Genomic DNA, 16313 nt, shown 5'->3' with positions numbered 1-16313 from the left:
ATCTTCAAAATAAATGTTTATATTTTGCTTAGCATAACTTCCACAACATTTGGTGCTACAAAAATAGGAATTTATGACGTTTTGGCCGAAAATTTGACTGAAATCGATATTAAAAATTATCCTGCGGACCCCTTGGAACATTCCACGGACCCCTGGGGGTCCGCGGACCACACTTTAAGAAACACTGCTCTAGCCCGACGCTTATGGGTTAAGATCTGCTCTTATAAAAGTGATGCGACGAAAACCAGCTGAGCACTAAGGAGTTGAAGGGAAATAAATGCAAGAAAATGCGTACTTCCTACTTCATTTAACTCTGATTTTCGTATGTGTATTTTTACATTCTTGCTACAGATGTATGCTAGTGTGATGCAGAATTTTCTCAGGCAGATGATGGTGGTCTCATTTATTCTTAGAAATGAATGTTGAGGTCAGGAAACAGGCTGGAAGTGAGGTGTGTGAAGTCGTCGGTTTTGGATGAACTGGGCACACCCATGGCCCCAGGCCGGCTTCACTCAGCTCAGCACAATACAGGGAGGTAGGGGACGAACACTCTAGTATGTAAAGCCCCGTTCACACTGTGCCGACTCTGGGCCAAGACAACCCACGACTCTAAGGTACACGAGGTCATAGGTGTTGATGTGAAAGGGTCGGGCATGTCTTGAAAGAGGTCTTGAGACTGCTGCGCCGACGTCGTGACGGGAGTCTGGAGTCGTGAGGGGTAGCGCAAAAAAGTATTCCATGTTAAACTTTCACAAGAGTCGGCAAGAGTCTGGACCAACCGGCACTTCAGGTTGAGGTCTGGGGGAGGTCTGGGGCAGTCGTGACGACTGTCGTCAACAGTCTTGGCTTGTCTTGAGACAATCGTGACGACTGTCGGGGCCATTTTTCAAATTTTTACAGTTTCCTGTCGGCACAGTCGTCTGTGCTGACTACTTAAGAATGATGAGGGAATGTCGTGACGACAGTCTTCGCCTAATGAAGGACGTTCGTGACGACTGTCGGCTCAGAAATTTTGGCTAACACTGCCGCCATCAACAAAATTTATATTTTTATTTTGCAATGACAAGCACAATAACAACTTCTGGGCATGGTTACGTATCGCTGGCACAAACTTGGGAGCAGCACCTCCTTTTGCCTCGATCTCTCTTGTGTTGAATGACACAACTTGGGTTGCCACCCTGAGGTCAGAAAAATTGTGGAATGCAACATCTCACTCTCCAATACGGAATGGATCCATATTTAAAGGAACGGGTGGCAACCCTAAAATATCTCGAGCATGCAATGAGTGACAGCCGCAGCACGCTGCTGGTGGAGGCAAGAGGGAAGGGGGAGGGACGTTACGTCGCGTATTTTACACGTATTTTAGGACGAACCTTTGACAAATTTTACGGGCTGGTTTTGTGATTAACCGAAAATTGCGCTTACTCCAATAATTTTAAGATACTGAATTTTATCAGCTTGACCATTCAGATAATAAAATACCGTACGGAACAAATGCCGTTCCGTATTGGTTAAAAAAGGAACGATACATTTAATTCTCGAATACAGAGCGATTCCGTATTTTAAGGAACAGCAAGGCTGCTGCCAATACAGTCGCCAAGACAGTCGCGAAGACGGTCAGGAAGACCGTCGGCCGACTCCTTGGCAACTGTCGGCCAACCAGTTGACAGACAATCTGGAAGACTGTCTTCAAGACCGCCAAGACTGTCGGCCAATCGGTCGGCAGATTCGTGGTTGTCATAAACATGGCGCCATTTAAAAAAAAAAAATGCCCGTTGAGACTCGTCTTGAGACTAGTTGGCAGCATGCCGCAGACATTCTGCCAACTAGTTGGTCGATTGTCCCAGACAGTCGGCAATCATGGTAGCTGACACCAAGACGCCAAAAATATCTTGGAGCGTGGGAGCCGACTTGTCAAATGCAGAAGTCGCTGGGTTGCCGTGGCCCAGAGTCAGCACAGTGTGAACGGGGCTTTAGTCTGTGGTTGCCATGACAACACTGACCACTTTTTTTTGGTGTGATCGGTGATCGGTAGTTAGATTACGAAGTTCCGATCTCCACAGTCCGATTACCTTTTACAAAGATGATCCAATCTCTGCATTCCGATCGCCAATTGTTGTACCGATCAGATCGGAAGATCGGACGATCGGACTGATGATCGGAAGTGCCCAGCTCTGATATATATATATATATATATATATATATATATATATATATATATATATATATATATATATATATATATATATATATATATATATATATATATATATATTTTTTTTTACAACAAAGGAGACAGTTCAAGGGCAAAAAAAAAAGGAAACAATAATAAAAAAAAAGCCCGCTGCTCGCTGCTCCTAAAAAAAAATCAAAAGAGGTGGCCGAAAGAGAGGTCAAGTTCGAGAGGAAAGGTGTCCTGATACCATTCTCTTGAACGAGTTCAAGTCGTAGGTAGGAGGAAATACAGATGAAGGAAGATTGTTCCAAAGATATATAGAGAATATATATATATATATATATATATATATATATATATATATATATATATATATATATATATATATATATATATATATATATATATATATATATATATATATATATATATATATATATATATATATATATATATATATATATATATATATATATATATATATATATATATATATATATATATATATATATATATATATATATATATATATATATATATATATATATATATATATATATATATATATATTTATATATATATATATATATATATTTACGTCTTCGCCTGTAGCGCCGGTAGGCTTTCTTCAGGGGCCTGATGGTCGGCCCAAGCCTGTCATGACGCAGGCAATTTTTATAGTGGCGCCACTTATCCTTGGGTCATGCTGCCCCCGGAACTCATTTTTGATTCACTTGGACGGTCGCTGGGTGGTCTTCAGGACAGCATGTGGTTAGTCGTAGGCCACTCGGCGGTGACTGAAAAGTCCCAGGTTGTAGCGGGCGGATTCGAACCGACGTCGTCCATGGCGCAGTCCCGCAGTGAATGCGAGGCTCGCACGCTAACCACTCAGCCACCGCCCACCCAGATTAGTATTAGTAATGTATCATATATCCGCCTCCGCTTCAGCATTATTATCTGCATCTGCGTATTCAGACAACAAACGCTCCGCATCGTTATCCGCCTCCGCGTTTTCAGATAATAAAAGCTCCACATAATTATCCGCCTCCGCGTCAAAAAAAAGGCTGCGGAATCTCCATCCAATTTTCCTTCTTTTTCTATTTATCATCATCCCTTTTCAATCTATTTCGATCCACGCCTCCTCTCTGTTCCTCTCACCAACCAGTCCCTGTTCTTTTGTATTCTTCTCTCTCTCTCTCTCTCTCTCTCTCTCTCTCTCTCTCTCTCTCTCTCTCTCTCTCTCTCTCTCTCTCGTTTATGCATGGTCCATTAATACACTTCGTACTGTAATTGTGTTAAAAAATCCTCGTCCGCGTCCGCAACCGCGGACATGGAGGTCAACAAAATCCGCAGTTCTGTTCGCATCCACAAACAATAGTATCTTAACCTCTGCATTTTATCCGCAACCACAATTTATGAAAAACATATATCCGGCTCCGCCCAGACTTGTTTTGGAACGATGGACTACACCTGGATGAGGTTGGTTCGGGGCGTTTCGGGAGGCTTCTGGATGAGGCAGTGAAAAGGTTTTCGAAAAGCCTTTCAAAAAACTGCAGGCGAGGGCGGGGCAAAGGCAGCCCTTGATCAACCAACCCGTAGCGTCGGTGCGACTCACAAGAAACTGTGTACCTAACGACGCCTCCGACAAACGAACTGCTCGTCACGGCAAAAACAGGAGTCACATTTCTATCATGTACACAAATGCACGTAGTTTAATACCCAAAAAGGACGAAATTAGGGCGTATATTGCAACAGAGAAACCAGATCTGGTAGCCATCATAGACTTGGGCCAATTCTGCACATCTAGAATCCGAACTGTCATTCCCTGGGTACGAAAGCTTCCACAGGGCTCTGTCCTATCACCCACTCTCTTCCTGTTATTTATCAATGATCTTTCCATAACAAACTGTCCTATCCACTCATACGCTGATGACTCCACTGTGCATTATTCAACTTCTTTCGACAGAAGACCCTCTCAACAGGAATTACATGATTCCAGGCTAGAGGCTGCAGAACGCTTAACCTCAGACCTTATTATCATTTCCGATTGGTGTAAAAGGAACCTTGTGTCCTTCAGTGCCTCAAAAACCCAATTTCTCCACCTATCAACTCGACACAATCTTCCAAACACTTATCCCCTATTCTTCGACAACACTCAGCTGTCACCATCTTCAACACTAAACATCCTCGGTCTATCCTTAACTCAAAATCTTAACTGGAGACTTCACATCTCTTCTCTCACTAAATCAGCTTCCTTGAGGTCGGCATCCTGTATCGTCTCCGCCAGTTCTTCTCCCCCGCACAGTTGCTATCCATATACAGGGGCATTGTCCGCCCTCGTATGGAGTATGCATCTCACGTGTGGGGATACTTCACTTTCACAGCTCTCTTGGACGGAGTGGAGTCTAAGGCTCTTCGTCTCATCAGCTTTCCTCCTCTTACTGATAGTCTTCTACCTCTTAACTTCCTCCGCCATGTTGCCTCTCTTTCTATCTTCTATCGATATTTTCCTTGCTGACTGCTCTTCTGAACTTGCTAACTGCATGCCTCCCCCCCTCCCGCGGCCCCGCTGCACGCGACTTTCTACTCATGCTCATCCCTATACTGTCCAAACACCCTATGCAAGAGTTAACCAGCATCTTCACTCTTTCATCCCTCACGCTGGTAAACTCTGGAACAATCTTCCTTCTTCTGTATTTCCTCCTGCCTACGACTTGAACTCTTTCAAGAGAAGGGTATCTGGACACCTCTCCTCCCGAAATTGACCTCTCTTTCGGCCAACTCTTTAGATTCCTTTTGTGAGCAGCGAGTAGCGGGCATTTTTTTATTATTGATTACTCTTTTGTGTCCTTGAGCTGTCTCCTTTTTTTTTTTTTTTTTTTTTTTACGTTGTTGCTTATTGCGCCGGTAGGCATCTTCCTGGTGGAGCCTGATGGTCGGCCCAAGGCTTCTTCCAGGTGGAGCCTGATGGTCGGCCCAGCCCGTTCTGGCGCAGGCGAGTGATTATAGTGGCGCCATCTTGCAGTGGCTCATGCTGCCCCCCGGAACTCGTTCTTGATTCGCTTGGACGGCTTCCTCTAGAGTCCGGGTTGATGGGTGGTCTTCAGGACAGCATGTGGGTAGTTTTAAGCCACTCGGCGGTGACTGAAAAATCCGAGTGGTAGCGTGGAGATTCGAACCCGCGTCGTCCATCACGCGGTGAATGTGGGACCAGTACGCTACCAGTTCGGCCACCGCCTACCCAACCCTACCCTACCTTTGTTGTAAAAAAAAAAAAAGAAAAAAAAATTTAAGACACTGAATTTTATCTGCTTGACCATTCAGATAATAAAATACCGTACGGAACAAATGCCGTTCCGTATTGGTTCAAAAATGAACGATACATTTCATTCTCGAATACAGAGCGATTCCGTATTTTAAGGAACGGCAAGGCTGCCGCCAAGACAGTCGCCAAGACAGTCGCGAAGACGGTCAGGAAGACCGTCGGCCAACTCCTTGGCAACTGTCGGCCAGCTAGTCGGCCAACCATTTGACAGACAATCTGGAAGACTGTCGGCCAATCGGTCGGCAGATTCGTGGTTGTCATAGACATGGAGCCATTTAAAAAAACTGACCGTTGAGACTCGGCTTGAGACTAGTTGGCAGCATGTCGCAGACATTCTGCCAACTAGTTGGCCGAATGTCCCAGACAGTCGGCAATCATGGCAGCCGACGCCAAGACGCCAAAAAATTATTGGAGCGTGGTAGCCGACGTGTCAAATGCAGTAGTCGCTGGATTGTCTTGGCCCAGAGTCGGCACAGTGTGAACGGGGCTTAAGATCTGTGCGATAACTTTTTGCTCAGTACAGTGTGACACGTTATCGTTTTTTTCTCACGATTTCCCTCTCTATCTAAAACTATAAAAAATATGATAATTGCAGATATGTAGATGATAACAACACTTTGATGAAAGCTGAATAGCCTACTGAACATATAAACTTGAATTACTGCTTCTACGTCTCGTACTTGTATGTACACAAGCACTACAATAATAACTTTTTATGCATTATGTGTCATGAGTAAGAATCACATGGCGCCTACTTCGTGTCAGGAGCGTGCACAGTGTTGATGGCATAACCCATCATCAAGCTCCTGAGTGTCAAATGGCTTCAACCAGAATCAACAACTCGCATACAGCTACCACACTGGAAAAAAGAGCTCAAATATCAAAACGTAGAGACAGCGTGGGTCCGCCCGGACCCAGCGTTACAGTTCTAGGGTTAAGCCTACCTTTATCTCAAAATGTTCACTTGTTTCTCCACTAATTTTGACATATGCAGATGCATCCTCATAGCAAGATTTTATTGCACTAAGCAATTTTCCTCCCACACCATGAATCTTTAAAACATCTCACAATGCAATCCAATCGACTCTGTCATAAGCTTTTTCCAAATCCATGAAGGCAGCGTATAGTTTCTTTCCTTTTGCTATTATTTTTTTACAACCATCCTGAAGGAAAATATCTAATCCACACATCCCCTTCCCTTCCTGAAGCCTCCGTGCTCTTCACTGATTTTCTTTTCTGTAAGTCTTTACACCCTCTCTATTACGTCTTTTCCATATACCTTTCCTGGTATACTCAGGAGACATACTTCTGTTGCTCCCACATCCCCCTCTCCTGCCCTTCCCCTTGTAATCTGGGTCAATGATGGCTTTTATCCAGTCTGCTCCCCCACCCCCCTCTCATGCTACTTCGCATATCTTGACCATCTATTTAACAACTACATCTCCTCCACACCTCAACATTTCTGCTGTGATTCCATCAATTCCTGCTGCATTTCTATTTGTTTTAATATTTTTATTGCTTGATTTACTTCTTCATATGTTATACTTCTTTCTTCAAATACTCTTCCTCTACCTTTACTCAAAACTGCTGCTGTAGGGCCATCCTCAAAATTCATTAAGTTTTTGAAATATTCTCTCCATCTCTCCTTCACAGCTTCCCCGTCTTTCAATATCTTTCCATTCTCATCCATAGCTTCATTTATTTTACTTGGGGAGATATTTTCTGCATTTCTTTCGGTTTTTATTTTTTTCAAATAAGATTTCCTGTTCCCTTTATATTTTTCACTTAGTCTTTTTCCAAAGTCTTCATCAACTCTCTTCTTATTTTCTTGTATTGCTTGTTTTAATTTCATTTTGCATTTTCTATATTTCTTTTTCCTTTCCCTTTTTATTTGCTCAGCCACATTTCTTTCTTGAGATTTCTTTAAAAGTTCCCTTTTCTTTTTTACTATCCTCCTTATCTCTTCTGTCCACCATGAATGTCCTTTTCTTTTCTCTTCTTTATATATATATATATATATATATATATATATATATATAAACAAATAAATATATATATATATATATATTTTTTTTTTTTACGGCCTCGCTTATAGCGTCGGTAGGCTTGTTTTGGAGGAGCCTGATGGTATGGCCCAGCCCGTCGTGGTGCAGGCCATTGTTTATAGTGACGTCATCTTGCATTGGATCATGCTGCCCTCCCGGAGCTCATCTTTAATCCTAGAATCTAGAGTCCGGGTTGATAGGTGGTTTCCTGGACAGCATGTGGGTAGTTTCAAGCCACTCGGCGGCGGCTGAAAAATCCCAGGTTGGTGTCACCGGGCGGGGCGCAAACCTGCGTCGTCCAGAACGCGGCGCCGTCACGCTATCCACTCAGCCATCGCCTCCCCCCTCACTCTCTCTCTCTCTCTCTATAGCTCTATATATATATATATATATATATATATATATATATATATATATATATATATATATATATATATATATATATATATATATATATATATATATATATATTATGCGATGCCACCCCCACAATACGGAGGTTAAAAGTGAGACACCCACCCTGTGTCTCATCCAACATCAACTTGATAGAAGTATGGCTGCATCTTCAACTTTATTTCTTTTTTTTTTTACTTCTAACCTTCTTATAGCGGAGGCGGCAACGTTGCGCACACTTGTAGTTCAAGTCCTGGCTGAGTTATAATCAACCTGTTTCTTTGACCAGTTATTATTATATTTATTATTATTATCAACACTTGTATTCTTTATTTTTTTATTATTGTTATATTATTATTATTATTATTATTATTATTATTATTATTATTATTATTATCAGTATTATCATTATAATTCTTCTTCTTCTTCTTCTTCTTCTTCTTCTTATTATTATTATTATTATTATTATTATTATCATATTTTTATTATTATTATTATCGTTTTATTAGAACTATTATCATTACTATTAATATTATTATTATTATTATTATTATTATTATTATTATTATTAGTAGTAGTAGTAGTAGTACTTGTGGTAGCAGTGGTGGTAGTAATAGTAGTAGTCTTTTAATTATCACTATTATTGTTATTATTATTATCATTACTATGATTTTTATTACCATTATTAATACTATTATTATTATTATTATTATTATTATTATTATTATTATTATTATTAATACCATTATTACTATTAGTATTCATTATTATTATTATTATTATTATTATTATTATTATTATTATTATTATTATTATTATTACTATTATTATTGCTATTATTATTATCAATATTCTTTTTCTTATTATTATTAATATTATTATGATTAATAATAATAATAATAATAATAATGATGATGATGATGATGATGATGATGATGATGATGATGATGATGATGATAATATTATTATTATTATTATTTTTTATTTTTTTATTTATTATTATTATTATTATTATTATTATTATTATTATTATTATTACTATTATTATTATAATCAGTTATTGTTATTACTATTATTACAATTAATAATAATAATAATAATAATAATAATAATAATAATAATAACAACAACAACATACTCCTGGCAGCTCTGTCTCTGAGTAGGTGTTGCCAGGACTCCCTCAGCTTGTTGACTAGTGTGGCGGCCTTGTTGGGCGCTCGCTCCACCGCCGCTGCGTCGCTCCTGACCTGCTGCCACTGTCGCCGCAGCTGCCCGCCGCTCACCACCCTCTCGAACAGCTGGTTCACCATGGGGACAATTGCGTTCAGGGAGTCACGTACCTACACACACACAAACAGAAGGGATAAGTAACAAAAAACTTTCAGTGCTACAAAATAAAAGTATAACAATTCCACATGACTGAACTAAGATTACTGTGTACTATTATTAAAGCAAAAATTAGTGCACTTATATAAAAAGGAAAACTGGTTTGGGTAAATGTTCTCCTTTATTAGTCAAGAAATCATTTAGATATACTACCATTAATACAGTTCCAAAATATGATGCAAGTCTTTTTAATTAGTATATCAGAGTGCAAGTGCTGTACAGAACAATTTTTGAACCATTAATGAAGATCTAAAATGAGGTAATTCTTTTAACCATATCAGTGCAGGTACTGTACATAATAATTTTTGAACCATTAATACAGTTCTGAAATACGAGGCAATTCTTTAAGCTATGGTATCAAGAGTGCAAGTGCTGTACATAATATCTCAATGCAGCAAATATATTCTTCATAATACTCCAAGTTATCTATCAGTGAGGAATAGAAGATTATGGCTCGTATTCTCAAACGCTCTCAGCCCTCATAACTATTTCCCAAGGCCACAAAGGAGATTAGCTGGGTTCTCATGAGTGGCTTTTATGTTCACAGTGCAGAAGATGCCTTGCTGCACTATCACTAGGCTCATAACACTCCCCCCTCGGAAATACAACCTCTACGAAAGCCTTATTACGTGTGGGTGTGTGAGGTTCATGAAACTTTTTACACTCATGATCAGAAGCCTTGTTAAACTTTCACTAGGTTCATAACACTCCCCCCTCGGAAATACAACCTCTACGAAGGCCTTATTATCTGTAGGTGTGTGAGGTTCATGAAACTTTTTACTCATGATCAGAAGCCTTGTTAAACTTTCACTAGGCTCATAACACTTCCCCCTTGGAAATACAACCTCTACGAAAGCCTTATTACGTGTGGGTGTGTGAGCCTCATGAAACTTTTTACACTCATGATCAGAAGCCTTGTTAAACTTTCACTAGGTTCATAACACTCCCCCTTGGAAATACAACCTCTACGAAGGCCTTATTATGTGTGGGTGTGTGAGCCTCATGAAACATTTTGCATTCATGATGCAGAAGCCTTGTTAAACTTTCATTAGGCTCATAACACTCCCCCCTCGGAAATACAACCTCTACAAAAGCCTTATTAACTGTGAATGTGTGAGGCCTGAGACATATGAGAATACAGCATCAAATTCACATTCTTAAACATATCAGGCTCACAGTACGACTATTATCCGAGGCCACAGGGAAGATTAACTGGGTTTTTCATGGGTTAGTTTCAAGTTCAGGACGCAGAGGGCAGGTAAAACTATCACTGGGATCACAAAACAGCCCGTCAACTTCCATGAGTAGCGGATAGCAGGCTTTTTTTTTAACCCCTTTTTGTTGCCCTTGAGCCGTATCCTTTGATGTAAAATAAATAAATAAATAAATGAGAGGCTTTTCAAATACCAAACTGAGGGGCTGAGATGTTTAAGAATACAGGCTTTAGTGAAGTGCGTAGAGACAGACAGACAGACTCACCCCCCTGTCCTCCGCCCCAGCACCTTGCACCAGCTCCTCCAACCTCCCGGGCGAAGGGTGCGAGTGGTTCTGAGAAGTTACCACAGCCATGTAAGACCCAGTGTTTCAAGCGCTACCAGTGACACAGGGAGGGCATTCAAGGAGGGCGGCAAGGCAGAGATGAAGGCTGACGTTTACGAAGGGAAGGGAGGGATGGGGCGGGCGAGGTTGGGTCTTCATGCATATCTGTCCTGATTGCGCCTTAGATAACAAGTTACAGCCTTCAATATAGGACTGATGTATGATGTGTGGGTCTGATTTTAAGTATCGTAAGAATGTTTGTAGTCTATTAGGAAGTGAATTTCAAGTTAGGCAATGTGAGAGCAAGTATTATTATGGTTTATGAGTTATTATGTGTGTATTATGAGTTATTATGTGTGTATATATATATATATATATATATATATATATAAATCTAAGTATTCTAATGATGGTTTAAGTCTGTCAGTGAAGGAATATCAATTTACTTGTGAATTATGTGTCTAAATTTCAATGTTATAAGAATGTTTTTAGTCTGTCAGTAAGTGAATATTGATCTCCACATTGTAAACCTCATTTTTGAAGTGTACGTATCTTAGGAAGTAATATCAAACTTATAACTAGTAAATTTCAATGAGTACGTAATATTTCAGGATCAAAACAAATACAGATTGACTTCTTTATACAACCATTCGTAACTTTTGGCAGCATAGAGGTTAAGTTAGGTCATATACAAATGTGTGTCTTAAACAATAACCACACCAGCAGGTCAGATGTACAAGAAAAATAAAAACAAACAGATAAATAAAAAATAAAGGATGATATGACGAAAGCAAAACCCGAGGAGTGAGTTAGGACAAAGACACACCATAACCAAACATGCATCACCTGTCTTAAAACAATAACCACACCAGCAGGTCAGATGTACAAGAAAAAAATAAAAAACAAACAAATAAAAAGTAAAGGATGATATGACGAAAGCATAACCCAAGGAGTGAGTTAGGACAAAGACACACCATAACCAAACATGCATCACCTGTCTTAAAACAATAACCACACCAGCAGGTCAGATGTACAAGAAAAATATAAAAACAAACATATAAATAAAAAATAAAGAATGATATGACAAAAGCAAAACGAAGGAGCAAGTTAGGACAAAAACACACCACAGCCATAGAAGTGAAAGAAACGCGTCACCTCAACGAAACAGCTCAGGTCCACATTCGTAAACATATCAGTGCTTAACGAGGGACAAAAAAAAATGCCTCCCAGAGAAAGCGAAGGTTGAGATTAAGGCCATAATGCAGGGAAAAGGAAAGGGATCTGAACCTATTACGAAAATGGAGGCAACAATTATCACATGCAACAGAACAAGTGCTTAACAAGATACAAAAAAATGCCTTCAGGAAAAAGTAAAGGTTGAGGCTTCATTACAAACTGACTTAATACATGGAAAAGGAAAGGGATTTGAACCTGTTACAAAAGTGGAGGCAACAACCATAGCTGGGCGTTATCGCGATAAGTTATCGCGATACTTTATCGTTGATAACAAAATCGGATTATCGGCTACTCAAAAATCAATATATCATAGAGAAAAATCATTTAACTTTGCCCCCAAAATGATTATTCACTGCCTCAAATTTGATATTCCATATTCGTTTGTGACCATGCCATGATACTGAAGGCACCTGGTGTTGTGTTATTTGGTGTCCCGTCGTCAAAAGCTGGCGCTTTTGTTTACAAACACTGGTCTCTCGTGAACTGCGCATGCTCAGACCATTCAGTGTAGCCCTGTACAGTCTCACAATGCTTTTTTAACACATTAAGAGTTGCTGGAAAGCTGAATCAAACATACATGTGAGTACCACCATCCTCGCTGTTTCTAGAACGATGTACACTTTGTACATATAAATACAACTCGTACAGAGTGTCGTTCTAAAAACAGCGAGGATGGTGGTAGTGGTACTGAATGTCTGATTCAGCCTTCCAGCAACTCTTAATTACGGTTTAAAAGCTTTGTGAGACTGTACAGGTCTACGCTTGCTGGTCTGAGCATGCACCGTTGACGGTGGGGACGCCAAATAACACAACACCGATTCAGGCATTTCTAGTTTATATCGGGTATCGGTTATCGGTTATCGCCTATATTTGTGTCTCTAGTTAACGAATATCGGTTATCGCCGTTAAAGTTTTTCATTATCAGTTATCGGTTATCGGGAATAAGGTTTTCTGTTATCGTGCCCAGCTATGGCAACAACTATGACATGCAACAGAATGAGTGCTTAACAAGGGACAAAAAAATGCCTCCCAGAGAAAGCAAAGGTTGAGATAAAAGGCTCTAATGCACGATAAAGGAGAGAGATTTGAACCTGTTATGGAAGTGGAGGCAACAACTATCACATGCAACAGAATGAGTGCTTAGCAAGGGACAAAAAAATGCCTCCCAGAGAAAGCAAAGGTTGAGATAAAATGCTCGAATGCACGATAAATGAAAGGGATTTGAACTTGTTATGGAAGTGGAGGTAACTATCAATAACATGCAACAAAACAGGTGCTCAACAAGGGTCAAAAAACACCTCCATGAGAATGCAAAAGAAAGGGATTTGAACTTGTTATGGAGGTGGAGGTAACTATCAATAACATGCAACAAAACAGGTGCTCAACAAGGGACAAAAAACACCTCCATGAGAAAGCAAAGGAAAGGGATTTGAACTTGTTATGGAGGTGGAGGTAACTATCAATAACATGCAACAAAACAGGTGCTCAACAAGGGACAAAAAAATGCCTCCCAGAGAAAGCAAAGGTCGATATAAAGGCTCTAATGCACAATAAATGAAAGGGATTTGAACTTGTTATGGAGGTGGAGGCAACAACTATCACATGCAACAGAATGAGTGCTTAACAAGGGACAAAAAACACCTCCATGAGAATGCAAAGGAAAGGGATTTGAACTTGTTATGGAGGTGGAGGTAACTATTAATAACATGCAACAGAACAAGTGCTTAACAAGGGTCAAAAAAACACCTCCATGAGAAAGCAAACGCCCAAACCAGAAGACACATTGCAAACCAACTTACCGCTTTCTCCGTATCCACTTTGTTGTTGACCAGGTCCTCCATACGCTCCCTCAGTGCCTGGGTTGAGACGTCCTGGTTGCCGCCACACATCTGGGTCAGCATGAGGAACCTGCGGTGGTTGGCTACGAGCTGGCTGAAGCGGTCACTCACAGCGGCAGTGAGGGCCTGCACGTGGGCCAGCTGGGACTTGAGGCTCGTCAGCTCCTGCACGATGACCTCACTGGAAGCAAAAAGGTTCATTAGGTGTTGTAGGCTGCACCTTCCCCTCAGATAAAAATAAATAAATACATAAAAGATATATATTGTACCCTCATTGAAAGCACAGAGGTTCATTAGGTGTTGTAGGCTGCACCTTCCCCTCAGATAAAAATAATAAATACAAAAAAAAAATATCTACTGTACCCTCACTGAAAGCATAAAGATTAGTTGATGATTGAGGCTGCACTTTCCTATCAGAATAATAAAAATAAACAAATAAATAAAAAAAAGTACTGTACCCTCACTGAATGCATGAGGACGAATTGCATCTTAAGAGGCTGAACCTTACTGTCAAAATTAAAAACAAATTACCTATTGTACTCTGGAGAACCTAAATATGAAAGAGGAGTGAAAATGTAGAATCTAATCATGAAAGATGAGTGAAACTATTAATAATCTAAGGCTGGGATTGACACAGAAAAACAAAACAAACTCTGATGTAACTTATAAAACTCTTGCATGTGACAAACACTTTAATGCAAAATAGATAAAATTAAGAAAAGATTAGAATAGAATACTTGAGCTTAATTTTCACCTATAAAACCTTGATATACAAGAAGTAAACAGTTGCATTTTAATTACAGTTACAAAAAATTTAGAATAGCAAAATAAAGACCCACGGCACTCACATGAACATAAGGACGCTGTATTCAATGAGAAAGACACACTTCGAAAAGTAATCGATCTTGCGCTTGACTGCGTGGCCAACTGCACAGAGGGACTTGCCTACCGTGGCGTCATGCTCCACACTCACCAGCGCCGGGAAGCTGCCAAATTTGACCGCTATTAAGGGAGGAAGAGGGAAAAACATGTATTAAAATGATAGCAGCCTAGGAACCTCTATTAGACTGCTCCTGCGGCCCCACTGCACTCGACCTTCTACTCTAGGTTATCCCTATACTGTCCTAATTCCTTATGCAAGAGTTAACCAGCATCTTTAATCTTTCATCACTTACACTGGTAAACTCGGTAGCAATCTTTCTTCATCTGTATTTCCTCCTGCCTACAACTTGAGCTCTTTCAGGAGAGTATCAAGACACCTCTCCTCCCAAAGTTGACCTCTCTTTTGGCCACTCTCCTAAACATTTTTTATAGGGGCACTGATTAGCAAGCTTTTTTTTTCTCATTATTCTACTTTTTGCCCTTGATCTACTTCCTTTACTTTAAAAAAACTAACTATAATAAAGGGCAACATTTACCAAGCATATCAGGCAAGGTTGGTGTAACATCATCAACTAACTATGAAAAGAAAACAAAAATTTACCAGTCATTTCATCAGACAAGGCTAGTATGACATCATTAACTAAGTATAACAAGAAAGCCATATTTACCAGGTGTCTCGGGCAAGGTAAGCGTAACATCATCGTCCTGCTTAGAGAAGAGGGCCAGGGGGGAGCGAGGGGTGGAGGAGGGGTAGGAGGAGGCGGGCTGGTCCATGGCCACCACAGAACTGAAGTGCTTGTTGTCGTAGAGGAGGAGCTGGTTCACCGGGTTCATGTCTGTCTGCTCACACACGAGGTACTGAAGCTCCTCATACCTGTAGAAATTAGAAGAGTATATAGTATTGTGTATATAGTATTGATCTCCTGAAGCTTACCCAAAGAGAGTCTGAGGCAATTCACCATCTGTCAACAAATAAAGATGAGCGTTTCCAAAATTCGTGATAAAAAGTGAAGAAATTAATTATCCTTTTTCAACAGGACCCAAAGATTAGAAGAGTATATAGTATTGATGTCTTGAAGCTTACCCAAAGATAGTCTGAGGCAATTCACCATCCCAGTCAACAAATGATAATGAGCGTTTCCAAAATTTGTGCTAAAAAGAGTGAAAAGAATGTACTATCCTTCTTTCAACAGGACCCAAAAACAGTCTGAGGCAATTCTCCATCTCTGTTAATGAAAGGAGCATTTGCATGTTGTGATAGAGTGAACAGAATGAATCATATACCCTATCTCTGTCAATGAATAAAGATAAGCATTTGCATGTTGTGATAGAGTGAACAGAATGAATCATATACCGTATTTCTGTCAATGAATAAAGATGAGCATTTGCAACAGTTGTGATAGAGTGAACAGAATGAATCATATACCCTATCCGTCAATGAATAAAGATAAGCATTTGCAACAGTTGTAATAGAGAACAGAATGAATCATATA

The 16313-nt window shown here is 39.9% G+C and overlaps 1 pseudogene; it reads right to left on the bottom strand.

Annotated features, from left to right (window-relative positions):
* LOC126996805 (inhibitor of nuclear factor kappa-B kinase subunit epsilon-like) overlaps window positions 1-16313 on the bottom strand; it is a 46816-nt pseudogene that overhangs the window by 12691 nt on the left and 17812 nt on the right.

The sequence above is a fragment of the Eriocheir sinensis genome, chromosome 11 (genome assembly GCF_024679095.1).
Source record: "Eriocheir sinensis breed Jianghai 21 chromosome 11, ASM2467909v1, whole genome shotgun sequence".
In the NCBI taxonomy this organism is placed as follows: Eukaryota; Metazoa; Arthropoda; class Malacostraca; order Decapoda; family Varunidae; genus Eriocheir; species Eriocheir sinensis.
Note: the sequence above shows the minus strand (reverse complement) of the source record. Positions and strands in the feature narration are given on the sequence as shown.